Source organism: Mustela lutreola, chromosome 5 (genome assembly GCF_030435805.1).
Source record: "Mustela lutreola isolate mMusLut2 chromosome 5, mMusLut2.pri, whole genome shotgun sequence".
Taxonomy (NCBI): Eukaryota; Metazoa; Chordata; class Mammalia; order Carnivora; family Mustelidae; genus Mustela; species Mustela lutreola.
The window spans coordinates 136006300-136033398 of NC_081294.1; the positions used below are offsets into that span (position 1 = coordinate 136006300).

General features: G+C 45.4%; 1 protein-coding gene across 2 annotated transcripts in view; it reads right to left on the bottom strand.

Moving 5' to 3' along the window:
- Window positions 1-27099, bottom strand: part of MCC (MCC regulator of WNT signaling pathway) — a 436865-nt gene that overhangs the window by 244211 nt on the left and 165555 nt on the right. The gene's annotated exons all lie outside the window — the stretch shown is intronic.

Consider the following 27099-nt stretch of genomic DNA (forward strand, 5'->3'; position numbering starts at 1 on the left):
GAATATTAACATTGGCTGCTGTTATCTGCCAAGGCCAGACTTGCTTCTCAAAGGAATGCAGGGAAGGAGCAATGGGGACCAAGGGGAACAAAAGAAAAATGGCAGCAGAAATGACAAACAGGGAAGGTAGCAGTGGAAAGAGCAAGGCCCTAGGGTGGATGAGGTTGGACAGAGAAGCCAGAGATGAAGAGACAAAAGTCAGACCAGCTTTGCAAGCTGGAGGGAGAGGAAGCATAATCACTCCCTGCTTAGAGGAAACCAAGGGAACACCAGCAGGCAAGTTCCTTTCCTGGCGTCAAAGCTGGAAGAGCTCTCTCCGGGTGGGGACTGGCTCTCTGGGACTCCAACAGGCTCTCCTGTAGGGACCCGGAGGCCTTGGCACTCCTAGCCACCCTGAATGATAAACGTGGTTAACACCCAGCTCTCGAATTTAACCCCCGCAAGGATAAAACATCAAAAATAAATAAATAAATAAATAAATAAAAAGGCATTTCCTTCACATCTTTTTTCCCCACACTGACACTGCAACAAATTATTAAATGGTATTCACTTTCTAAATCTGATTAATGTTATTCGGGGACTCCCACAAACTGTTTGCCATTTATTACACTTGCTAATTAGGAGCTGTAAGGTCTTTATCTTCCCCAACCTCCAGTCCCATGCCCAGGATGGAGCTCTGCTAAGAGCAGGACTCCTGGCTAATACTGTTAATGAGTTTAGCACTGCCAAAATGTCAGTGGTTTGTTATTTGGTCAGAAAGGGCTTAATTTATCTAGTTCAGCTGCCCTAGGTAATTTGCATGGAAATGTCAGAGCAGCAATCAGGAGAAACGTAGGGCAATAAAGATGATTACTAGCAGGGTAGCAAGAGTGCCCCACTGACATAGTCCTTGCGTTTCTCTCACCCTGCGAGATGGGAGTTCCGAGACAGGGCCCCAAAGTACAGAGAGCTCAGGGCCAAAGCCTAACTATATGTTTTGTCAGAAGTACAATTACATTTTTGAAAAAAATTTTTTAAAGGTTTTATTTATTTATTCGACAGAAAGATCACAAGTAGGCAGAGAGGCAGGCAGAAAGAGAGAGGAGAGAGCAGGCTCCCTGCTGAGCAGAGAGGCTGATGCGGGGCTCAATCCCAGGACCCTGGGATCATGACCTGAGCTGAAGGCAGAGGCTTTAACCCACTGAGCCACCCAGGCACCCCACATTTTTGAAATTTTTAAACATACAGAGTGTAAGAAGCTTAACTGCGGAAGGAAGAGGGCATAGGAAAATGTTTCAGTGGAAGTGGGGCTCCTGGGTGGCTCAGTGGGTTGAGCCTCTGCCTTCATCTCAGGTCATGATCCCAGGGTCCTGGGATAGAGTCCCACATCAGGCTTTCCGCTGAGCGGGGAGCCTGCTTCCTCCTCTCTCTCTCTCTCTGCCTGCCTCTCTGCCTACTTGTGATCTCTCTCTGTCAAATAAATTAAAAAATATATATTAAAAAAAAAAAAGAAAAGAAAATGTTTCAAGGGAAGATATGGGAAGAGCAGGGCAGTTTAACAGAATCTGCTTCTGTTCTCAACACAATTCAGGATGCTAAAGAAAAGGCACCTAAAGGAGATTGATCTGGATTGCATGGGGGGCGGGGTCTGTTTATGACTTACTTAATCAGGACAGAATAAAAATGGGTTCTTTCTTCAGCCATTTCAATTTATCCCTTCCTAAATAAGCCAAGTGGTTGACAAAGGTAATCATTCTAAGAGTCAGAAATGGATAATAGAGCTATTCACCTCCAGGTCATGGGTGTCTGGATGTCCCATTCATTCACTTAAGTGCAACAGAATGGGGGAAGGAGGGGGTTGGGGGGAGCCCAGGCATGAGTGTTGATTTGAGGGGCTGGACTGATCCTTTCACTGACAGAAGTCCCAAAGCTCCTATGGGGACACATCAAATTCATTCCGAGTGCCGTGAAAAGGGAGAATCATGCAAAACAAAGGATAAAGAAAATCACGTAGGGGCGCCTGGGTGGCTCAGTGGGTTAAGCCTCTGCCTTCGGCTCAGGTCATGATCCTGGGGTCCTGGGATCGAGTCCCGCATCTGCTGAGTAGGGAGCCTGCTTCCTCCCTCTCTCTCTGCCTGCCTCTCTGCCTGTTTGTGATCTCTGTCAAATAAATAAAATCTTTAAAAAAAAAAAAAAAAGAAAGAAAGAAAGAAAGAAAATCAAGTACTCTGTCTAGTCCCACAGGCTGACCTCTTAAGAAAGAAAACTTCCAGGGGCGCCTGGGGGGCTCAGTGGGTTAAGCCGCTGCCTTCGGCTCAGGTCATGATCTCAGGGTCCTGGGATCGAGCCCTACATCGGGCTCTCTGCTCTGCGGGGAACCTGCTTCCTCCTCTCTCTCTCTCTGCCTGCCTCTCTGCCTGCTTGTGATCCCTGTCTGTCAAATAAATAAATAAAATCTTAAAAAAAAAAAGAAAGAAAGAAAGAAAGAAAACTTCCAGGCTCCTAGAATGTTCCTGTCGTCCGCTTCCCCCACCCCCGCACCCATCTCTCCCTGACTCCTTGTACCCCACATAACAGGATAGAGAGATGCCTCATGTTTTCTGATACAGGCCTCTTTTAACTTCTCAGCTTACTAGATAAAGCGGAGAAAATGGTAACGAGGCCTCCGCTGGGAAAGTGGAGAAACAGAAAAGCCAGTCTCGAACCGCACATGACCGGGACTCCCCACTCACTCCCACCCATGTGCTCTCCCAAGTAGCCCAGGAAGTCTTTGCTCTTTCAGTTAAAGGACCCAAATGCTACCCACACAGGTGCTAAGAAAAAACCTTGGACACAAAGACAACTTTCTCCTTTTACCTCTTAAATTTCCCTGCAAAAACAAACAAAACAAGTCTACAAGGAAAACGTTCGCATACATGGGCTTAAAATTTGATCCCTCCTTGAGGAACATTAAGTTTGCAGAGACAAGGTCAAAAATATTTGCTTCATTAAATTTTCAATCGACTAGTCTGCTTAACCAACCAATTTAACCAGGTCAGTGACTGCAGGAGGACTATTTGGAATGGAACCCTTAAATAATCAAACAACTTTACTTTAAAGGGAAGGAAGTATTTTTATTTAAGAGGTCTTTGGTTACGTTTCCAAGCACAGACTCACAAAGATGAAATACTACGGACTTGGCTGCTGTGGACGCTATAGCAAGAAACAGTTTGCGTCCCCTTGACTCAGTTTCCCCATCACTAACAATCACATAGTGAGTGTTATCCCTTCCACCAACCACCCAGAACACTGGATTCACAAATTATTAGACAAGGGCTAAGCATTGTCTAATGCTTAGACATGAGGTTTCGAGGCTCAAATCTTAAACGGAAGGCAGGTATAACCCACAGGCGGGACACATAGCTCATAAAGAGAAAAGAACCGAAAAAGGAAAAAGGTTCTTAGGACACGGTTGGTTACCTTAACAGAAATTCAACTGAGTAAGAATAGTTGCATCATCAAAGACAATTAATCGAATATACTAACTTTACCTCAGTGTTTTGCACTAAAAACTGGAGCTTGACTAACTTTAGCTTGTATGCATTTTACCCTTTTCTTGATTTTTTTTGCCCCGGTTTCACCTAAGCGAACTAAGGATGGGCTTAGTTATCTAGGGCTGGTCACTTAACTCTGTGACCTTGGGCAAGTTATTTCACCTTGGTATCAAGTTCCTCAGGCTCCCAGGCACCTAGTAAGCTCAAATGAGAGCATTATCACCCCCAAAAACAGGAGGCCGAGTGGTACTGCCATCTTTGTTCTGCTGGTAACTTCTGGAGATCCTCTATCAGCTATAAAAAATACTATGGATTTTTTTCTTAAATCTCAGAAGAATCTACAAGTATAATCAAGCTAAGAGGCCCTCGGTTAATTTCTCCCCTTTTCCCTGACAGAGCTACATAAAGGATGAAAGACCCAATTTGATTTCCTTTTTCAATTTAAAATCAGTCTCTACCACGCTGCTTTCAGCATGACCAAGTGTTAGAAAACTCTTCTAATGATAAAATAGCATTATTTCTTTCTCAGTAATTCCTAATTACCAGAATACACTTGTCCACTTCAAGATAGGTTCCCTTTCCAACAACTAGACCAGAAATAGGAATAAGCTTATTAGAATTCTAGCAACACCAGTCACAAAATATAATTAGCTTCTTGGAATTTATGAGCCCATTCTTTCAACAAAACACAGTAATTATTCTTTAAAAAGGAATACGATAATGCAGGGCTTGCAAGGAAGCACTTCAGTGAATGAATTATGGGACATTACTCTCCTATCCTATTGGACTATGTTTCTTTTACTTTGTTGTCCTTTATTCATTTGAATTTTCAATCTCAAACTAATAAAACCACTGACTATCATTTGAGTAGGCAGCACAGAATCACAAAAATCTAATAATGTTGACAAGATGGCTGCGGATTCTTGGGGCTGCCCACAACAGGGACTGTAAAAATGAGGCAAGCAATAAAGAAGTTACCATTACTGTTTCACCAATGTGAAAACGTTAATGAGAGAGAACTATTAGCCCCATGATAATAGGAAGAGAATAAAAGAGACTACTGTGTTTATCAGAACAGTTCCTGAGAGGCTGACCATGACATTAGACAAACTTTTTGGAGTTTAAAGAAAAGCAGCATTTCCTCCGAAGCAGGAAAGTGATTCATTACCAAAGACTGAACCAGTGCACATTCCCTAGCAAACAGGAGGAATGCCACGACCGTGTGTCCTTTTCGCCTTCTGGCAAAGTTCCATTATCAGCTACAGCAGACTCTAGAAGGGGAGCAGAGATCTCCCACTTGCTCAGGGTTTTCTAAAAGCCGCCGACAGGGAAAGCCCTGTGGATGAACAAAGAGATCTTGGGGAGTTTAGATAAAGCTGAGAGTCAGGGATTCCGCCCTCCTTTTGGAGTCACACCTTCCACGTGTGTAGTCTTTATCAACTGGGTGTTCTCTGGTTTTCCCATATTGTGTTAGGTATCACAGAAGGTCAGCAGAAGATGCTTAAAACTTGTAGGGCAGGAAAAAATTTCAGCAGAAGATACAGGACGAGGCCACACATTTTAAAGCCCTTAACATGGGGCACCTGGGTGGCTCAGGTCATGATCCCAGGGTCCTGGGATAGAGCCTGGCATGGGGCTCCCTGCTCAGCGGGAAGCCTGCTTCTCCCTCTCCCTATCCCACTCCCTCGGCTTGGGTTCCCTCTCTCACTGTGTCTATGTCAGATAAATAAAATCTCTAAAAATAATAATAAAGCACTTAACATGTGCAAGTTGAGATTAAAGGCAATAGGATTTTTAGAAAAGGGAGGAGAGTAGGCATGTAGTGGTGCCAAGCTGAGGCAGCTGGACCAAATGAAGGAATCTGGATTAAGACATGCAAATAACACTATGCAAATGGCCATGGGAATAAATATGGGGAATCTCCTCATCCATAATAAACAGGGCGATGAAAGAAACATAGGAATATCAAGGGTAGATAGGTCAATAAAACCTTCCTCCATGAAATACGCTGTTCCCGGTTGCCTTTCTTCATCCCCCCCCCCCCAATTCTGCCTATCTTGTTATGGCCTTCCATTCCACTAACTATGGGCTGTTCTCAGGTTTATTTCTACCATTGACACACAGAGTTTTACCTCTCTATAGAAAAATGTCAGCTTCTCCAGCAAACACAAGTTGCTGAACATTGTACACCCACCAGCCATAGGAAGCAGGGTGAGAGACTTCCAGGAAGTCACTGATGAGTGCCACGTAGGGACTTACTTCAGTCATGATATCAGACAACACCTACTTCCTAGGGTGGCCGGGATGTTCATTCCAATGTGTAGTAGCAATTACAGCTGAGCATAAATCAGATTCCAGGATTAGAAACTGGTCAGTTCCTTCCTCTGCCTTGCTAAGAATGGTAATTCTTAACAATCCAACTTCCTCCCAGGAAAGAGGGAAACCAATAGAGAAGCATCTGTCCTAAGCTGGGGTCATTTCATTTTGACTAAAGATACTTTGAGGGCTAATGAAATGGAAGCCAGACTAGCACTCGGAAAACACTTTCTATCATTCAGTCCAGTTTCTACTATGATCCTTTCAGGGGCTTAATCCTGGGCTACTGGAAACACCAAGTGCGAAGGCTTTTATCATACAAGTTTCTGCATTCAGCTCTTTCTATGTTCATACCTAGTTCTAAATGAATGTTCTATCATATGCTTAAGAAGATGTTTGCTCCGGGGTGCCTGGGTGGCTCAGTGGGTTAAAGCCTCTGCCTTCGGCTCAGGTCATGATCCCAGGGTCCTGGGATCGAGCCCCACATCGGGCTCTCTGCTCAGCAGGGAGCCTGCTTCCCTTCCTCTCTCTCTGCCTGCCTCTCTGTCTACTTGTGATCTCGGTCTACCAAATAAATAAATTAAAAAAAAAAAAAAAAAAGATGTTTGCTCCCAGTGATATTTCTAAGCAGGAAACTAGGTTCTGACACCTCCTTGCACCCGGCCTATATTTCCAGGTTGGCTTTCAACATGTCAGAGAAGGGAGGGATTGGGGTGCTGAGGAAAGCAAGGCCAACTTGCAGCTTGTGGTCTTCCCTTCACTTCCTTGAAAGTAGCAATGCCCTGAGACCATCCTAGCAAGTGAAGCTTCCAGATGGGTCATCCCGGGTAGGCCCCAGGGTTAACAAACTCCTTAAAAGAAAAACAGTGACAATAAACCCCCCCCCAAAAAATAAACTCCCCAAAACAAAATCTGAAGTGACAAAGCAAGCCCTCCTCCTTTAAGCTACAAAAATACTTTGAAAAAAGAAAAAATTATTCCAAGTGCTAAATTGATTACCTGACATAGTTTGCCAAACCAGGAAGTTAAATGTTGTTCTAGATTAACATTTTGGTCACTTTAAACAAAAATTAAAGCCTGTAACAGTAGACAGGTACTTAGCAACATGGTTCAACCTGAGGGATTTTCAAGTAATAATTTTGTTTGTATAGTAAGTCACCTTTAAAACAGAGAAACACTAGCAATTCATAGTGGTAACACTCTTTGGCCAGAAAAAAAATTTCAGTAGCCCCTATAATTAAAAAGGACTCCATGGGACCCCAGGAATTAAGCTTCCTACACAGAGACTGGTTCGCAGAAGACTTTGCGACCATGCGTTAGTAGGAAATTGTGCAGAAAAAGTCAGTATCAACATACATGTAAGAAGGAAGGAAAATATTCTTCGATGTGCCCATGAAACAAGCTCTTTAAAAACAACATTCTAGGGCGCCTGGGTGGCTCAGTGGTTAAGCCGCTGCCTTCGGCTCAGGTCATGATCTCAGGGTCCTGGGATCGAGTCCCGCATCGGGCTCTCTGCTCAGCAGGGAGCCTGCTTCCTCCTCTCTCTCTCTCTCTGCCTGCCTCTCTGCCTACTTGTGATTTCTCTCTGTCAAATAAATAAATAAATAAATCTTTTAAAAAAAAAAAAAATAAAAAAAATAAAAACAACATTCTAGGGGTGCCTGGGTGGCTCAGTGGGTTAAAGCCTCTGCCTTCGGCTCAGGTCATGATCCCAGGGTCCTGGGATCGAGCCCCGCATCGGGCTCTCTGCTCACTGCAGAGCCTGCTTCCCTCTCTCTCTCTCTCTCTCTCTCTCTCTGCCTGCCTCTCTGCCTACTTGTGCTCTCTGTCTGTCAAATAAATAAATAAAATCTTTAAAAAAAATAAAAATAAAAAAACCAAAAATAAATAAAAACACCATTCTAGGGGCTCCTAGGTGGCTCAGTGGGTTAAGCCTCTGCCTTCAGCTCAGGTCATGATCTCAGGGTCCTGGGATCAAGGCCCACATCGGGCTCTCTGCTCAGCAGGGAGCCTGCTTCCCCCTCTCTCTGCCTGCCTCTCTGCCTACTTATGATCTCTCTCTCTCTCTCTCTCTCTCGCTCTCTTTTCTGTCAAATAAATAAATAAAATCTTAAAAAAAAAAATGCAGGCCGGGTTCACTCCTTAACCTCTTATAACCCCCATCGCACACCTCCATGGATCAGAATTACAAGGCCACCATGGCCACAATCGTGCTGGCCCCAGAGGGTAATCGTGGGGGAACAGTGAGGCAACCCAAGCTGGCTGCAGACCTGCAATCCAGCCCCCGCTCCAACCGCCTTGCTAGCCTCCCTGCCCTCTGTCCCTGGGCCGCACCCCATCACCACCTTAAAGGCATTCTTCAATAAGCAACAGGCAGAAAACTGAGTAAGCAGGCCAAGACAGAACAACAGATGGTCCCAGTTTATTACAGCCCGTGTGTGTGTGTGTGTGTGTGTGTGTGTGTGTGTGTGTGTGTTTAACGGATCTTTTCAGTCTCGGGATTATTCCACAAAGCCAATCCCAGGGCCCCAAGGCACCCTTATGTTTTCTTCTTTAACATCAGACAAAAGCTCTGTACAATATACTCCTCCATTTCTTCATTTACACACATTTTCTCCTTCCCAGTCGCTCTCCTTCTCCCTCTATCTGCCCTAAAGATAGAAGAAAATGCAAAACGGTGTCGAGACATTATCTACAGAAACAAAACCTGAAAACCTAAGAATTTGGTCAACAGCTATTAGCCCACCTTATATACCATAAAATACTTCAGAGTTACTAAAATTGAAGTTGTTTTCAAAGAAAATATGAAGAATTTAAATTTTTAAAATTTAGGGGCGCCTGGGTGGCTCAGTGGGTTAAGCCACTGCCTTCGGCTCAGGTCATGATCTCAGGGTCCTGGGATCGAGTCCCACATCGGGCTCTCTGCTCAGCAGGGAGCCTGCTTCCCTGTCTCTCTCTCTGCCTGCCTCTCTGTCTACTTGTGATCTCTCTCTGTCAAATAAATAAATAAAATCTTTAAAAAAATAAAATAAAATAAATAAAAATAAAAATAAAAATAAATTTTTAAAATTTAAAAAAATTTTTTAAATTTAAAAAAATGTTACTATAAAGAACATACCAAAATGTTACTGGACCGTTTAAGACTTTGTTTCCTCCTTTATTTTCCAAACTTGGTATGTACATGCATTACTTTTATGATCTCCTTAATCTTTACCTTGTCCTTTAAGGAACGCTCAAAGGCAGAAATGCTCATAGGATGTGTGATGAGCTAATTGGATTTTTCTTTAAAAAAAAAAAAAAAAAAGAATCACAACTTAAAAAACATAACTTATTTCAATTATAATGCCAATTCTGAACCATCAGCACCAACATGTATATTATATATGCTTAAAACGCTAGGAGGCAGAGACTACAGTTCTTGGAGCGGCATCTGAATACTAACACAATACTTAGTTGGCTTCATTCTACTCCTTACCTATGTGGTGGGTGACAGTGGCTGGAACAGAGCCCAACATCAGCTCCTCTGCATTGAGAGTAAATAGCCATGGAGGCCAAAGAGTCCAAATCCTGACCAAATTTTGAGCCTTATTATCCCACAGCCTACTTACATCTCCACGTTGAGGACCAACATGCATCTCAAATGCAGCATGCCCAAATCCAGCCTCATCATTTGTTACAAATTATATTTGCCGTGAAATCTCCAATCTCACCTATCAGCATAATCCTCTTAGAAGCCTGGACATCATCCCAACACCCTTACTTCCCTGCAATCCATCAACCCCCCAGCCCCAGGTCCTACAGATGCCCGTTCTAGAGGTCATGACCACATGGTCTGAGAAGGCTATCGGCACTGTGCATGGACTTCTGGAATCCCACCCCAGTTTAAACTTGGCCCAGCCACCTACTGGATGTAGGACCCTGGGTAGGACCCTGGGTAAGACCCTTCATCTCTCTGAGCTTCCACTCCCTCACTACCAAACGCCCCTAAAGCTAGGACTTCTATCCTATCACAGGGCTGTTGCAAAGTTTAAGCTAAGGCCATTCACTCTAAAAGAAATGTGGAGGGCTAGGTTCTACACAGTGCTAGTGAGCAGTGGTCAACAGCAACCACCCTGGTAGGAGATCCCAAGTCTGCAGGCCAGTGTGTCGTATGAGGCGCTACAACACGGAAACAGCTAATGCTTTCAGAGCGGGGTGGGCCAGTATAGCAACGGGACCAGAGTGGGAATACCAGGAAAGACTTTGAAGAGAAAACACACTTACACTAAGTCCTAGGAGAGGAAAACACAGAAGGTAGAAGGGTTGAAGATATGGATGGGAAGTTCTGAAGCCAAGAAAAAGTCAGGCCCCTTGAAGGTACTGAAAGTTAAGTCAGCTGGAGACTAGAATATTAGGATGGGAGGTCACCAGGGGCTGAGGGGTTGGGCACACAGTTGTAAACTGAAAAGGGACATAAAAAATGCATGCCAAGTGCTTCACACTTCTGAGGGCTACTCATTATATTTAATTGCCTTCATTTTTACCACTATCTAGTCTGGTTTGTGCTATCCACAAATTTATAGCCTAAAGCCTTTTTTCTGAAAACTGGCCTCTTCTTATTAATTATTAATGTTAGAGTACTTTTTTTGGTGCACAAAAATATGGTTTTATTAAAGCACAGGGACAGGACACCATGGGCAGAAAGAGCTGCTGTTATTTTTTAAAAAACAATTTAGGGTCACCTAGCTGGCTCAATTAGTAGAGCATGCAACTCTTGGTCTTGGGGTCATGAGTTTGAGCCCCATGCTGGGCACAGAACTTACTCAAAAATAAAATAAAATAAAATAAAACAAAACAAAACAAAATAAAAAGCAACTTGAACTTTTCCCTCAATTTACTTAGTGAATTAAAGGTGGGAAAAGGCCATTAGTCTTTACCTGGATCCTTTGACAGTCAGAAGAGTAAGGAAAAGGTAAATTTCTGGGACGCCTGGGTGGCTCAGTTGGTTGGGCAGCTGCCTTCGGCTCAGGTATTGATCCCAGCGTCCTGGATGGAGTCCCACATCAGGCTCCTTGTTCAGCAGGGAGCCTACTTCTCCCTCTGTCTCTGCCTGCCATTCAGTCTGCCTGTGCTTGCTCTCTCTCCCCCTCTCTCTGACAAATAAATAAAATCTTAAAAAAAAAATCTTTTCTTAAAAAAAAAAAAAGGTTGGGGCGCCTGGGTGGCTCAGTGGGTTAAGCCGCTGCCTTCGGCTCGGGTCATGATCTCAGGGTCCTGGGATCGAGTCCCACATCGGGCTCTCTGCTCAGCAGGGTGCCTGCTTCCTCCTCTCTCTCTGCCTGCCTCTCTGCCTACTTGTGATCTCTCTCTGTCAAATAAATAAAATCTTTAAAAAAAAAAAAAAAAAAAAAAAAAAAAAAAAAAAAAAAAAAAGGTAAATTTCTTATCATAAACCTCAGAGCTTCATGTTAACTTCCCATTTCCAACTGCTGTGCTAAGAAGTGTGTATAAGATACCACCTCAGCCTCATCCTTTTAAGGACTAACACACACCCATCTTCCCATCCAACCCACATCAGCACCAGTGGCTCAGGGCACTCAGGGTCAGCCAGAGTATCACCTGCCGACTGCTTTGATGAAGACTTCATCCTACCACCGAGGAATACTGCAAGGCCACATTTTCAATGAAATCCACCCAGTAACTCAGACCTCACTGGAATGCCTTATTAGCTCCATCTAGTAACCTATGAATACGGATATTTTTAAAATTAGTGAAATGAATTGAAATCTTTATCCTTCCCACCAGATTAAGAATCATTCACCCAAGAAAAGCAATTAACATATTTCTGTCACTTGCAAATGAATACAGAAGCTGAACTGCAGGGACATCCCTACCCTTTGTAAGAAAAGATAGCTTTCTGCACATGGGGTACAATTATATATGGAATGATCCAAACTCACTTCTAATTTGGAAAAAAAAAAAAAACCCACCTTGATAAGGTTAGAGGCATTAGGTTAACCATTCTTCTGAGTTCTACAGTTTTACTTTAGGTTAATTGCAATATCAATAGACAACAGTCATTTCTAATGGGAAGCTTTTGAACCTAAGTTTTCTTGTACTGGAAGTGGCATATTTTAGGAAGTATAGATTTAGACTTTGATATGCATAAAGGGAAAAAATACTTGCAAGATGAAATAGAAGTAATGGCTTCACCTGAAGTGTTTTAACATAATCTTAGGATTGTCCTCCACATTTATCATTTCTAATACAATAACAGCATCTAATTTCAGCTCCTGGAGCTACTCCTACCACCTGGAACCTACTTCCAGTCAGCCTCCACTCTGATGTCTCGTCCTGAGAGAGAACACCCAGCCAGACTCCAGTGCTCCCATAAGACACCAATGGAAGCACATCTCTCCAGCCCCAGTCATACTGGGTGGGCCCCTGAAGGCAAGCCCGGTGTTGGCCAGGATCCATCTTCTGGAACTGGGAATCCGAGTGTGGATCATGGGACTCGCAGCACTAGCGAGCTCATATAGAAGTAGTTGTCCTTTGCGTATTTTTTCTATCTCTTAGTTTTTGGGTGGTTTTATTTAACACTTTGAGAGAGCGAGAGAGAGGGCAGGCATGAGCAGGGGAGGGGCAAATGGAGAGGGAGAAGTGGGCTCCCCACTGAGCAGAGGACTCAAGCCGGGGACCCTGAGATCACGACCTGAGCCAAGGGCAGACGCTTAATGGACTGAGCCACCCAGGTGCCCCTGTTGTTGTTTTTTAACTGCTTTTAATGATTACGAGCTACGCAGGTGCCCGGTTTTGTTGTTGTTGTTGGTTTTTAACTGCTTTTCATGATTATTAACTGTCATGTATCTTGTCAGTCTCTCTGCAAGAACGTGCTCTGAGAAAAAAGCCTTCTTCTGGCCCCAGGCCCCCCTCCAGCAGGTAAGCTTCTGAGACAGAGGGATCCAGAAATACCCTGTATGCTAGAGAGCTGCGGGAAGTCAGGGGAAGGAGCAGTGCTGCCGGCCTGTAGGGCGTGCCTAGCAAGCACGGAGTGGAAGCGGAGAAAGGCCTCCCGAAGAAGGTGACATGTAAGGTCGAAGACGAGCTGCTGTCCCCACGGAGGGAAAAGCATTGCAGGAAGAGGGACTTGCGTGCAACTCCGTTTGCAAGGGCAGGAGGGAGGAGCAGGACGTTTCGTATTACACAAGACCTGTGCTCCTGCTTTCCCAGTTGGATCGGCCCATCATCAGACGCCGACTCGTGAGGCAACAGCTTAGCCAGAGACGGGTTTCAGTCCTGGGATTGGGTAACCACCACAGGCGTCTACAGAGGTGGACGTTCAAGGTCTCCACACCTTCCCCACCACCCAGTGCGACTCAGGGCCTCAGGCTCCCTTAGGTCTACGACTCCTGCCCACCTCCTTCCTACTGCCCTCGGGTAGACACTCTTCAGGAAAGAACCGAACCTAACCACTTCAGAACATGAGAGACTGTTCTACCACTTCCTCCTTTCTGACCAGTAGACCAAACCTCCGTCAAGACACTAAAACAAACAAGCACAAACCAGAAGCCTTCTCTCAAATGACAAAGCCAGCCACGAGCGGCACCAGAGTGGCCTTCCCTGCTGTGGGCCAGACTCCAGCAATCTCAGACCCACTTACCAAGGCTCCTCTATCACCTCCCGCGCCATGGCTAAGCCAGGCAGAGCTCCCACGGCCCTGCTGCTATCTCCTCACGGTTAACAGATCACAACTTGTAAGGGAATTCACAGAGTATGCATCACCGATAGAGCCTTATCTTTGTGAAATAAGTAGTTACACAACACATGAACATGGTCTGTTTCTCCGCAACGCATCTTCCTTCTGGGCATGGGGCGGGGGTGACCTGACTGCCTCCCTTCTCCCACATTCCACCCCCCCACCCGACCACCCCACCCCCCCCACCCCCCCCACCCCGCCATGTGGCTCTCCTCAGGGCATGTTGCCGGGTGCACAAAGGCCTGAAGACACGATAGCCCAGACAAAATTAAAACAAAATTAACAAAGATAATAAACCAAAAGGGGAACATTTAAAAAGCAATTAGTGTTGCCTGACATTTGTGAGCTCATTAACATTTCTGGCTCCACGAATCCAAAAGAAAAAAAAGAAAAAAAAAGAAATGAGCTACCTTTCTTTTCAATGACTTGCCAATATTTGGAAGCAGAATTTCCCCTCTTAGTGAGTTTCTGGCATTAAGGGCCAGAGAACAAAACCATCAGGAGGCTGTAGGACTCTCCGGATTCCTGCATATTTTCTCTATGACAGATTCCTCTCCACTTAAGAAGTTCTTTTCACATTATCTCAGTGCTTACAAGCACAGCTCCTAATGCTCTGTTTGTAAAGTTCTACTTGGCACCGTCACTGTAGCAAGTCCGCACCGTAGCCCCAAAACAACACAGACGTTGGATTAGCGTTGCAGCAGCTGGAGCTAATGACTAGTATTTATCAGACACTTCGATAAGCGCTACTCGGATTATTTCACTGGCCTTCACAACATCCGTCCAAGCGGGAGGATACTCTACTCTTATAATATCACCATTTTATAACAGGGACTGTATAGCCCAGAAAAGCAACTGTCCCCGGACCACCTAGCAAGAAAGTGGCAGAGCCAAGGATTTCCGAGCACACGACTCTACCACACTACCGGGTTACACACAGACAAGCTGAGCTGAGGAACCAAGTAACCTGACCCAGTAAAGAAGTTAGGAGAGAAGATGGCCAAAAATAACAGAGCCTTTCCTTGTCGCTTGACCTACGCCCCCACCCCCTGGATGTCATCATTGCTCAGCGGGGGCACTTTATGGGAGAGGGCAAGAGGGATGCCCCATCTCTCGCAGTTTGGAAATGAAAGGGTCTGAGGGCAGCTTTCTCGGCATCAGACGCTCTCTTTGGCAGTCATCACGTGTGTGTGCCCAGACAGCATTCTCATGAGCAACTCAGAAATCCCAACTGAAAAACTGACTTGAAGTCCGGAGCAGTCCTGGCAGAAGATGCACTGCTTTCTGCCCCACATGTACATCAAGGCATCCTGAAGAGAGGGGAGCCCACATGTGAGTTTTAACTATCCTTCTGAGCCAGAAGTAATAACGCCTCCTTTTTGGGGTCCAACTCACCTATTTTCACCCCCTACTCAATATTAATAGTCTCTTCATCATCAGTCTCGGCACAGCAGCCCCTGGACTAGCTCATCCCCCCAGCCCTGGCCTTCCTATATGATGCTTACTCTCTTCCAAACACTTAATCAGAAGGGCTCCCAATCAAGCATGAAAATAAATTAGATTTTTGGTTTAACCAGGATTAGATTCACAGCGCCAAGAAATAAAGTAACAGTTATCTAATCTAACAGGCCAGCCCCAGACTTCTTGGCTACTCTCCACAGGCCCCTCTTGCTAAAACCCTCTCCTAAAACTCCGCTTTCAATACCATGAAATCACAGTATGTCAAGGAGCAAAGTAACCCTTCAAATGCCATGAACAGAACACTCGGGAGCTCTGCTGCGGGGCCTCACATCGCTGGAGAGTGGCTAGCTGGACCGCAGAAGCTGCTGGTCACCAGCCGGTCAAGTGCGAGCTGGCCCCACAACACACCCGGAAGTCCCTGCTTCCTGGACACGGTGGAGGAAGGAGCCACCTTCCTCCTGGCCCCGGTGGAGCCTGTTTGTTTTCCACGGGGGAAAGGCTTTATTCTCCTGCCTCGCCTTATGCTGTCATTCCATCTGGAAATACCAAGAAGCACCTGCAAAGCCCCAGCAAAGGAGAAAAGGAGACCGGCACAAAGGAGAAAGGCCCCAGGGAATGGAGATCCCCACTAGAGGAAGAACACCTATGGCGCAACAACAAAAATTCCCCAACAGCTCAGGTGAAAAATGGGCGAGGGCGCCTACGGGCATGTCTCCAAAGACCGCTGTGGCCCCTAAGCACAGAAGACCCTCGACATTTAGGAATCCTAAAGAAAATGCCAACAGAACCCAGGATGAGAGACCACCTCACACCCACCAGGATGGCTAAAACAGGAAAAGCAAAGCAATGCAGGAAAGAATAAGTGTTGGCAAGGAGGAGAAAGAGGAACCTTTGCACCCTACTGGTGGGGTGATGTAAAGTCTAACAGCCAGTACGGAAAATGTTGATGCAAATCCTCAAAACTGTCAACACAGAATTACCATATGGTCTACCAATTCCACTTCTGGGTGTACACCTAAAAAACTGAAAGCAGGGACTCAGATAATTGCACACCCGTGTTCGTAACAGCCTTATTCCCCACAGTCGAAAGGTAGAAGCCACCAAAGTGTGCGCTGATGAATGGATAAACAAAACAGGATGTATAGGCACCGTGGAAAAGTCAGCCTCACAAAGGAAGAAAACTGACACATGCTACAGTGTTGATAAACCTCGAAGACATTAGGTCTACGGGGGGAAAAAAAAAAAGTTGCAAAAGGACAAGTATTTTATAAGGTCATTTATGTGAGGGATCTAGATTAGTCAGATCCACAGAGAGATAGGGTCAAAGAGTGGGGGTGGGGTGGAAATGGGGAGTTCGTGTTTGCTGGGTACCGGGTATGGAATGTCAGTTGGGGATGAGGAGAAAGTGCTGGAGATGGAGAGTGAGGAGGGAGGCCCCACAAAGTCAATGTGCTAATGCCACAGCTCTGCATACTTACAAATGGTTAAAATGGGAGATTTTAGGGTATGTAGCGCTTACCACCATTTTCAAAAAAGGACAGTAGAGTGACCAAGTCATACAACCATCAACACAGAGCAGCTGGCCAATCAGCTGAACAGTAGGCCCATCTCTCATTAGTTTCTCAAAACAGAACACAAATGCTCCTCTGGATTTTTAAGACTTGTTAAGCCCCGACTGTCTCGGCCAGTAAGAACCCACTGAGAGCAGACTACTACAACAGACCCAAAAGACCAGAGCAAAATTTAAATTCTTCTAATTATCTCAATGGTGCAATTAGTAGTAACGCCACATATAGACAAGATTTACTAAGGACTATATGCTTCTTAAGATAATTATAGATACATATTCTTTAAAAAACATTTTTATCTATTTATTTAGATGGAGTGTGTGCACATTGTAGGGGTGGGGAACTAGAGGGAAAGGGACAGAATCTTAAGCATGCTCCACGCTCAGCATGGAGCCTGACACAAGTTCAATCTCAGGACCCAGACAGATATCAGGATCTGAGCAGAAATCCAGAGTCAGATGCTTAACGGACTGAGCCACCCAGTGGAACCCCAAGACGCAAAATCTAAAACAAATCCTGCGATACAGAAACAGAGGAGTTTGAGGCAGAAGAGGAAAAATTATCCCCAGAGTTAAAAAGAAAAAAAAATGTGTCTTACACTTACCGCTCTGCCCCTACCCAGCCTTATTCAGACCTCAGTTTCCTCATCAGCTTTGCAAATGGCTTGGATAAGAGAATCCTCATCTTAAAGAATGGCTTAATGGTACCTCTGAATATGGAAACATCTCCTTTGTCCAGTTCCATGCTCACCAGAAAACTTTCTGGTTATAACCCAACTACCAAATAACTTTTTTATTTAATTTTATTTATTTGACAGAGATCACAGGTAGGCAGAGAGGCAAGCAGAGAGAGGAAGGGAAGCAGGCTCCCTGCTGAGCAGAGAGCTGACTCGGGGCTCCATCCCAGGACCCTGGGATCATGACCTGAGTGAAAGGCAGAGGCTTTAACCCACTGAGCTACCCAGGCGCCCCCAAATAACTTTTCAATAGAGAAACAAATGTTAGCATTCCAGGCTCCTTAGAGCTACATTTGTCATAAATCCATAAACTGATACTAAGTTTCATAACAATAAAGTCAATGATTCTAATAATTGAAGGAAACTGCTCCAAGTGACCGAGGAAAGTAGAGCCCAAGTTTCCTAATTCAGAACCCACCTATATTCTACAACATCAGCGTCCCTCAACACTGAACCATCCCTCAAAGGAAGGCAGTTTTCAAATCATTCTTGGCCAATGTCTGTGTCACTCAGTTCTTTAAATGATTTTTCTTTTTTGTTTTTTGTTTTAAGATTTTATTATTTGAAAGAGAATGCATATGTCCACACACTCATGCATGAGCGGGGAAAGGAGAGGAAGAGAGAGAATTCAAACCAGGCTCCACTCCCAGCTTGGAGCCCGACTTAAGGCTCAATCTCACAACCCTGAGATCATGACCAGAGCTGAAATCAAGAATCGGAATCTTGACTGAGCCACCCAGGTGCCCCCAAATTTAATTACTTTATTTAAAATTTATTATACAGGGGTGCCTGGGTGACTCAGGCAGTTAGGCATCTGCCTTGGGCTCAGGTCATGATCTCAGGGTTCTGGGATTGAGCCCCACATTAGGCTCCCTGCTCAGCACGGAGTCTGGTTCTCCCTATCCCTCAGCCCCTCCCCGCTGGCTCATGCTGTCTTTTGCTTTCTACCTCGAATAAATATTTTTTAAAAATTATATGTATCTGTATATATACTTACATATAATGGATATTTATGTATGTGTATAATGTATATATTATGTACCTTATATAATGTGTATATGTGTGTGTGTATATCTATGTAAAAAATTCAGTTCAGGAATATCAAAACACTCCAAAGAAATCCAGATTCCTTTCCATAGCCTAGGAGATACAGTTGATCTAACCAGAACTATTTCTCTCCTTCTACTCTCCCCTGGCTCACTTCACTCCCAGCCACATCACCTCCTTGCTTAAACACACCATGCGTATCTGACCTCTGCCTGAGGTGATCATCTCCCATTTTTACATGGCTCCATCCCTCATTTCACTCCGGTCTCAATCCAGATTCCCATAGACAGGTCTGCCCTGATCACTCTAATAGCATCTTCCCTCCTCTCCCTGTGTTTTCTCTTTTCAGCACATAGCATCACTTGGACATACATCATGTGTATGGCCTGCCTCCCTCTAGAACACAGGCTCATTAGAACAAGGACAATACTGGGGCACCTGGGTGGCGGTGGGTTAAAGCCTCTGCCTTCCACTCAGATCCTGGGATGGAGCCCCATGGGCTCTCTGCTCAGCAGGGAGCCTGCTTCCCTCCCCCACTCTCTGCCTATTTGTGATCTGTCAATTAAATAAAATCTTTAAAAAAAAAAAAAAGAACAAAGACGGTATGTTTTCTGTATCCCCACACTTAAGAACATCGCCTAGTGTGTAGAAGGCACACAGTATTTGTTGAATGAATAAACAAATGGGAAATAGAGTCTCCGTTATGGCAATAATGATCAAAGTCGAGCACCTGGGTGGCTCAGTCAGTTAAGCCGCTGCCTCCAGGGCTCAGGTCATGATCCCAGAGTTTTGAGATCGAGTCCTACATCGGGCTCCTTGATCAGTGGGGAGCCTGCTTTTCTTTCTGCCTGCCTCTCTGCCTGCTTGTGCTGTCTCTCTCTCAAATAAATAAATAAATAAAATCTTTAAAAAATAATAATAATAATAACCAAACTAAATCTCATCAAACATGCCCTTCAACCAAAATAATGGAAGCAGCCAATCCAATCCATCCGCCACGCTGTAATGTCAAGCGCGATTCAGTGCAAACAAATAACCATTTGTCGACGCCCTACCATGTCATATATGGATGAGGTGCTGGTGACACGGATGGGTTTTTCCTCTGTCCCTGCCTGCAAAGAGCTCACAGTCTCCCATGGAGGCTATGGGTAATTATCGTACGTGTTCTGAACACAGGTGAGGAAAGGAACAACCAACGTGGGAGGCCAGGAGGGGCCCAGACAAAGCAAGAAGTCGTTGCAAGTGTGCCACGTGTTCTGTGGACAAGTCCACACAGCCCATTGGAAACAGGGACAAGCAATTACTCCCACTCTCAGCATGCACCCAACCAGAGGACTCCCCAGCTTTTCTAATTGCCAGGCAATCTCCTTCCATGCTGGCATTCTTCCCTTGACGACCGCACCAATATTTTTTTTTTTTTTCCCCAAATCCAGCTGGAATCCTTAACCGACATGCATGCGCACACACTGAGGTTCCGTGAAACGTTCTGTTTTCAGGTAATCAAATGCTACAGCCTTTGGCTTTAGATGTGTTTCCATAATGAGGATCATGATAGACAATAGGTCTCAAAATATCCCACCAGCCAAAACATCAGGTAGCTTTTAGCACACAATTGTTGCAGCCCAACAGGTTTTTATTGCTTGTTTACAAAGTTAACAAACCCTATCCTGGAGCTTCTTACATGACAAGTAGAATCAACAGCTGCTCTTTCAGGATTCTGGCTTTTCCCAGACTTGATTTGGTTTAATTTCTTTGCTGAGTTTAAGAAATATCTTAAAAGATTTGTCTTCATAAAGTGCTTTACAACTTCACTCCTCAGGGTAATGCAAACCTCTCAAAGGTGTCCTCTTTCCCCTATGAACTAATTTTGGCTATTTCTGTTCAGCAAGAAGAGGACATTTGCTAGAAAGAGAACAACTCGGGGCACCTGGGTGGCTCAGTGGGTTAAAGCCTCTGCCTTTGGCTCAGGTCATGATCCCAGTGTCCTGGGATCGAGCCCCACATCCCGCTCTCTGCTCAGCGGGGAACCTGCTTCCCTCCCCCCACCCCGCCCCCTCTGGCTGCCTCTCTGCCTACTTGTGAACTCTGCCTGTCAAATAAATAAATAAAACTTTTTTTAAAAAAGAAAGAAAGAGAACTCTGTGGTCCCAGGAATATTTACTCTATAAATTGAACTTCTGTTTATCTCTCATCCAGGTTATTCTCTCCTTGTTTCTTTCAAGATTGAAAAATACCAATGTCAGGAATCTGTGTGTAGTGAGGGGGCAGGGTGGGAAAATAATTGCATCTAATTTATTTCTGCCCTGACATCCCCTGGCTGATGTAAAAATGCACGTCCTAACTATTATCAGCGTTCTTTTTTTTTTTTTCTTGTCCGATGTCTGATTCTGCAATCCCGCCACTACACACCTCTTTCCCAGAACCGCGAGATTATTTAAAGTACAATCTTGGTTTTCTGAAATTTGATTCCTTGGATCAAAACCTAAATCTGAAGTCTTTGTTCATCAACACCTTAATTTTGCCGTAAATGCAGCTTTTATCTTCCAGTTCCCATCTCATTTTGGAGGAAACGTTCCCCGTGGCTTGCGTTGGGTACATTAGCTTCAAGCACCCTTGAGTTTACTTCCTGAGTCTTGTCATCACATTCCCTATCCTAGATGGGTGCCCCCACTCCCTCAAAGCTCTGGTACCTCAAAACCTGGTAGCCACAGTCCTGTAAGTACTTCCTTAATATGGCAAAGTCTCAGAATTCGTTTTACAATTTCCCCGTTAGACAAAGCACATCCCCAGAATCCAGGGTCTCTCTCTGCTTTCCTGTCTGTGGCCTGCCTGGTCTGTGACTAACCTCTTCCTTCCATAATATATTTCTTCTTTTCCCTGTTACTTTGACTATCACCTGGTTCCAGCCACACTTGATCTCCTTCCCATGGGCAGCTGGGGCAGATACACGGCCCCACTGCCACGTTCAGCTCGTGTTTCCTCAGGATCTGATCACCAGCAGCTGCCTCGCCACGCAGCCCCGGCCACCGACTTCACCGGGTTCCCTGGCCTTCTTCACCAACCTCAGCCCTCTGCAGCCCCACAGGGATTTAGCTCACTGCCTTAGGAGCCAACGGCCCCACCTGCAGGGACTGGAGGGTGCGGATTCTTGTAACAAAGGAAGTCTTATTCTCATTCTGACACCTCAGATGTGGCAGCGTTAATCCTTCCGATGCCAATGTGGAGCACAAGGGCAGTAGGTCAGATGCTGTGGGGCAACCTCTCTCCCCAGGGGTAATCAAGAACAAAAGAGAGGCCTCTCTTAGATGAGGATCTCCCTATTCCTAATGGACACATCTGCTTTTAGGGCTCTGGAAAACCCATGCCTAGAATTCGTCAGCCACTCGAAGGTGATGCAGGGACCACATTCCTTTAATCACTATCCATTTCATTTTTATCAAAAACATTTATCTGGGCATTGCATAGATTCCAATCCAAATCAAGTTAAATAATAGGCCTCTTATACAGAATACTCCCTCCTAGAAGCAGGTGACCAAAAGCTCAGAAGAGTAAGAGAAACTATCGAAAGGAAGCCATGTTAGGTTGGTGGGCCTGGGAGAAAGACTGCGTGGGCTCAAATCCTCACTCCACCCCTAACAGTCTGTAGAACCTCGGTGAGTGTTTTCACCTCATTATGCCTCAATCTCCACACCTGTATTATGGGCATAACAAAATGTCTCTCATACGGTTTTTGATAAGGAAGCAGACTGATACCTGGGAAAACCACTGAATTAACAGCTAAGAGATAAAAACAAAACAAAACTATTGCCAGGCCCCGAGCATCAAGAGACCAGGGTTTTAGACAAGGCTCTGTCATTTTGTGGCCTCTGGAGTAGATTAAAAATGGTTGTAAATTCTTTGTTATATCCCCCTTGGAGAGGTGGGGATCTATTCCTTCATCACTTTCGATCTGGGCTAAGCACAGAGCTGTTTCTGACCAACAGATGCATACAAATAACTGCCAGCTGCCCCCTCCACCCAGCCCCGGCATGCGGCGGCCATGTTGAGAGGAAACCCAAGAAGGCACAGAGACAGGCCCCTGCAGAAGAGAAAAGAGGTGATCTCCCAGTCCATGGGCCAGCACCACTATGCCAGCCATGTGTGAAGCCGTCAGAAGGGGAATCTTCTCATGCCAGTCATAGACACAAGTTATCTCCTCTGAGCTCTGCCCCAAACTCCAAAATCCTGCACAACTAAGATTTCTTCAAGCCTCTAAATTTAGGGGTACTTTTATTACACAGCCACAGACCGCCCCCCTCCCTTAAAGTCTTCAGACAAAGCACTTAAAGCAGTTCCTCGAATCCTATGTGTGTGAAAAGGGAAAGAAAGGGAGAGAAGAGGCAAGATGTTCATGCATTTAAATATTTGTAGAACACCTACCATGTGCCAGACCCTGACAGATCCTCACACTGCCCTTCTGGTGCTGATGGTCTATAGCAGGACACACAGGAGACAACTCATTAGAATGGAGTGGATTCTATAAAAACAAAGGAGTATAAGGAAGTATAAAGGGGTGTGGGAATACTAGGTGATCTCACAGGCCCTTCCAACTCTGGTATTTTGTAACTTGATGAAGCCTAAATACATCTGTGAAATTTCACATCTGTGAAATCCCTCACAGGATGGTCTGTGTAGAGAACCCCTGTAGAATTATCTGTAAAGATGTGGGGTTTCCGTAGCTACCCAACTAGATCCTGATGAAAGTACTCCGAATTGCCTCTATACCCATGTTCCTAAGTGGAATCATCTCGTGAAAACAGCTTTGAATAAAGTGATGACGAAAGAGGAAGGAAAGTAGGATTTCCCGGGGCAACTAAGGTTTCAGAGTGAACAGTGACAGGAGAATTTTACCTGTTCATTGTGTAATGTTTAAAAGGCAGAAAATATAAGTTGATTGCTTCAATTTTTTAAAAAATATTTTATTTATTCATTTGACAGATCACAAGTAGGCAAAGAGGCAGGCAGAGAAACAGGAAGGGAAGCAGGCTCCCTGCTGAGCAAAGAGGGTTGGGGGGCTATGCAGGGTTTGATCCCAGGACCCTGAGATCATGACCTGAGCCAAAGGCAGAGGCTTAAACCCACTAAGCCACCCAGGCACCCCAAAAAGAACTCTTAAAAGATAAATTTTTATTTTGCTGCATTAACAGGCAGCTGTCTACCTGACAAGCAGATCCAGTAGACAGGTCTTCTGGAAAGATTAGTGAATTCAAGTCATACCTTGGTAATGCTGTGCCTTAAGAGATCTTTCTCCCAAAATCTGAATGATTCTAAGAACTAAGAGACATGACAAGGTTCAACTACATACCGGTCCCACAAGACAAACAAAATCTGAATGATTCTAAGAACTAAGAGACATGACAAGGTTCAACTACATACCGGTCCCACAAGACAAACAAAATAAAGTGCTAACCAAAAACCCACGGCAAAGAGGAAGAGGAATTAAGAGCCTTCCCTCAACAAGGTTTGGGAGAATTTAATATAGTGCTGCTAAAAGTGTACTTAGTTCTCTGCTGAGCAGAGAGCCTGATGTGGGGCTCGATCCCAGAACCCTGAGATCATGACCTGAGCCGAAGGCAGAGGCTTAACCCACTGAGCCACCCAGGTGCCCCTGTACTTGATTTTTTAATTAAAAGATTTTATTTGAGAGCGAGCACGAGCTCCGGTGGGGGTGTGGGGGAGAGGAAGAAGCAGACTCTCCACGGAGCAGGGAGCTCCATGCGGGACTAGATCCAGAGACTCTGGGATCATGACCTGAGCCAAAGGCAGACAATTAACCAACCGAGCCACCCAGGTGCCCTGTACTTGATTTTCTAAAGACTTTTTGATTTGGCTGATGGTGGAGTCCTTCCTTAACCTCACATTAGAAAAAGAAAAACATCCTTTGATTCTCTGAAAGGGACAGCTAATAGCCAAGAAAAGAGACTAGCCAATTCATGTTTCTCAGATTTTCCTTTTACATTACTGTGGTTACTGCTAAGGATTAGTTTGCTCTGGTTAAAGTGTTCAGACTTGATAGAAGCCATTTGTGGTCATGGATCAACAAAAAGGTTTTGAATGCCCACAGGTAGAGGCAATTTTACCATCCCCTATAATCATCTTACAGGATCTTAAACAGCTATTGTTTCCAAGTAAAGACACAAAAGGGACACATTCATGAATTTCCTGTTTTTCTTTCTTAAAGTTCTCACACATGCAAAACACCTCCCGCCCAACACTCAGCTCTAGCTCTAGAGGTCCTACCCAGGCATCCCTCACATCTAAATCCTATCTCTCTCGCTCTCGCTCTCCTTCTCTCTCTCATTCGAGCATTCCAGAGCACTGCACAAGCAGAGGTGAGCCCCTCAGCAGCTGACCAAGGCTGGCGGCCCTCACCCGCCAGACCAGCAGATTATAACCAGCAACGGGTTCAAGCCACACCTCTTCGTTGAGGCCCTTTGGAGTCAGTACCAACATTACTGCCAAACAGTCAAGGATTCCCATGGCTGGAGGGCCCCTCCAGAAAGGGTCAGCTCACAAGTCCACACCAAGGAGAGAGGCCTCTTGTTTCAGAACCCCAGGATTACACTGGGCTCTTTCTAGGTTTTTCCTGCCCCTGAACCGCCTGGGGAACAACAGGCTGAATCTGACCCCACGGTGACCTCCAGACAGTGTGGAATATACTGGGCAATAAGAGATAATGGTACTAAAGGGGCCCCTGAGGGGTTTTATTAGCTCTGCTTCCAGGTGAGGAAGAGGAACCAACCATCAAAAGAGAATGTCAACTTTGCCTCCCTCAAGACGTTAAAGCAGAATCAGCGTTTAAGAGAAAAATCACTGTGACCAGGAACTCTCCAGTCCACCAAAGACCTGTTGTGAAGAATACAGATGAACTGTATTCAGAACTGTGGGTATTACAGAACAGCTCAATCCTACAACTGCTGCCCATGATAAACAGACTTGAGATTTAGGGTCCGCAAGTATAAACCACACACACCCCCTTGTCTTACAGATTCTCTTACACATATCCTAATTGAAAATATGTCCAAAACCTAAAAATAAACTGCCCTACAGTCTATGGCAACTACCCGACCTGCAGGGAATCGGGACTGCGGAGGGTCACGTTGGACTAAATCATCAAACCTAGAAGGGAGGCCAGAAAGAAGGTAAGAAACGATGAGCAGACACTGAGAACAAGACAATTTGGTAAAGGATAGGACTGTCCAGAAACTTTTTCAGGGACAAAACGATGTCCTCTAACGTTCAAATAGTGTGGCTCCAACCAACACAGGGGCCACAGAGCACCCTCCACTCTTTCCTTCAGCCCCAGTTTTTCTAAGGAGTCCACAGGGAGTGGATACGACCAGGCAAAGCACCTCCCACCTGAGTTTCATGGACACTTTGGGTTCATCTAATGCACTCACTGTGCCAATTCCGTGCGAGTCAGGTCAGACCTCCTCTCTCCCTCCTCAGCCTTCTACCACCTTCCTCCCCAAGCTGGGATTCACTTTTAAAACAAAGGCAACTGAAACAACATACTTTAGGTGGTGGGGAGTTGCAGCTGCCACAGAGAAGAAGGTTGAGGGACCAGGGGAAGGCACTAGTGCGTGCTTGATTTCTAAGGGACCTTACAAGGGAAGTCACAGGCTTCTCCTTACATAGGGTGAGCTATAGGAGCAAGGTCTTAGGTCCCATTTTAGGTGTAGAACCTCTCCCTGCTTGTAAAATTGGCAATACATAAGTAAATAAATCACTTAGGTCTTCCTGCCTCTTCCTCTAACCTCCTGTGTTCAAATTCCAACCACCCCTCTTAGCATCTCCCGGCCTTCTACATCACAGGGAAAGCCCCCAGGATTAGGAAATGCCTCTGCTTCATTTCACCAACATCCCACAACGCTACTCCAAACCCAGAGCCGGGACAGTGCAGCAGCAAGACACAGGGCACCAAGCAGGGCGCACAGCATTCCCTGCTGGATATCGGCCACAGACCTACTCAGGTTTCCCCCTTTCTACGCCCCCCCTCTTCCCCATCCCCAGCCCTCTCCTCTCAGCCAGGGCACCAGCCTTTCATTTTCCCTTCACAGTCAGTAATCTGACATCACCTCTATCTGCCTTCCGGCTGTTTTTATGCTCTGCTCCTTTTCTTCCCCTTTCCTGTCTTCAGCCATACTCAAGAAGCACAGACTATTTATTCTACTTTTGCCCCATAAATAGCTCAGGGATGGTGCCAGGAGGAAAACCCACAGCCACTAAACCTCCTGCTATAGACACGAGTCACACGGACTCCCTCCTCTCCTTCCAGCACCCAGTTTTGTAGGTTTTCCAAGGCACTTCTCAGGTATTCAAAGCCGCGGGTGGCAGTAGTGGGGGGGGGGGGGGGGAATGTGCCCGAGGCATCCCTAAAGTCATCAAAAAAGGTGGCTTTGAGCATCTTACCGCTCACATATTTGCATACCATTTGATGTAGCTGTAATTTCAAAGCAAGTCTCCCAACATTCAAGTGGGTAGGTTACAGTGAGAGCCAGGAATTGCAAAAGCGCTCGCCTCAAAGACTCAGGAGTCCAGTCCCGGGCAGGAAATAAAGTTCTAAGCGGCTTTGATGTGCTTCTTCCTCCCCCCACCTCCCTCCCCAGCGCGGGTCGTTCCTCTCCGCCGACGCGAGACCACCGTGCCCGAACTGAACCAAACGCATCGCACGTGGGAGCCAAG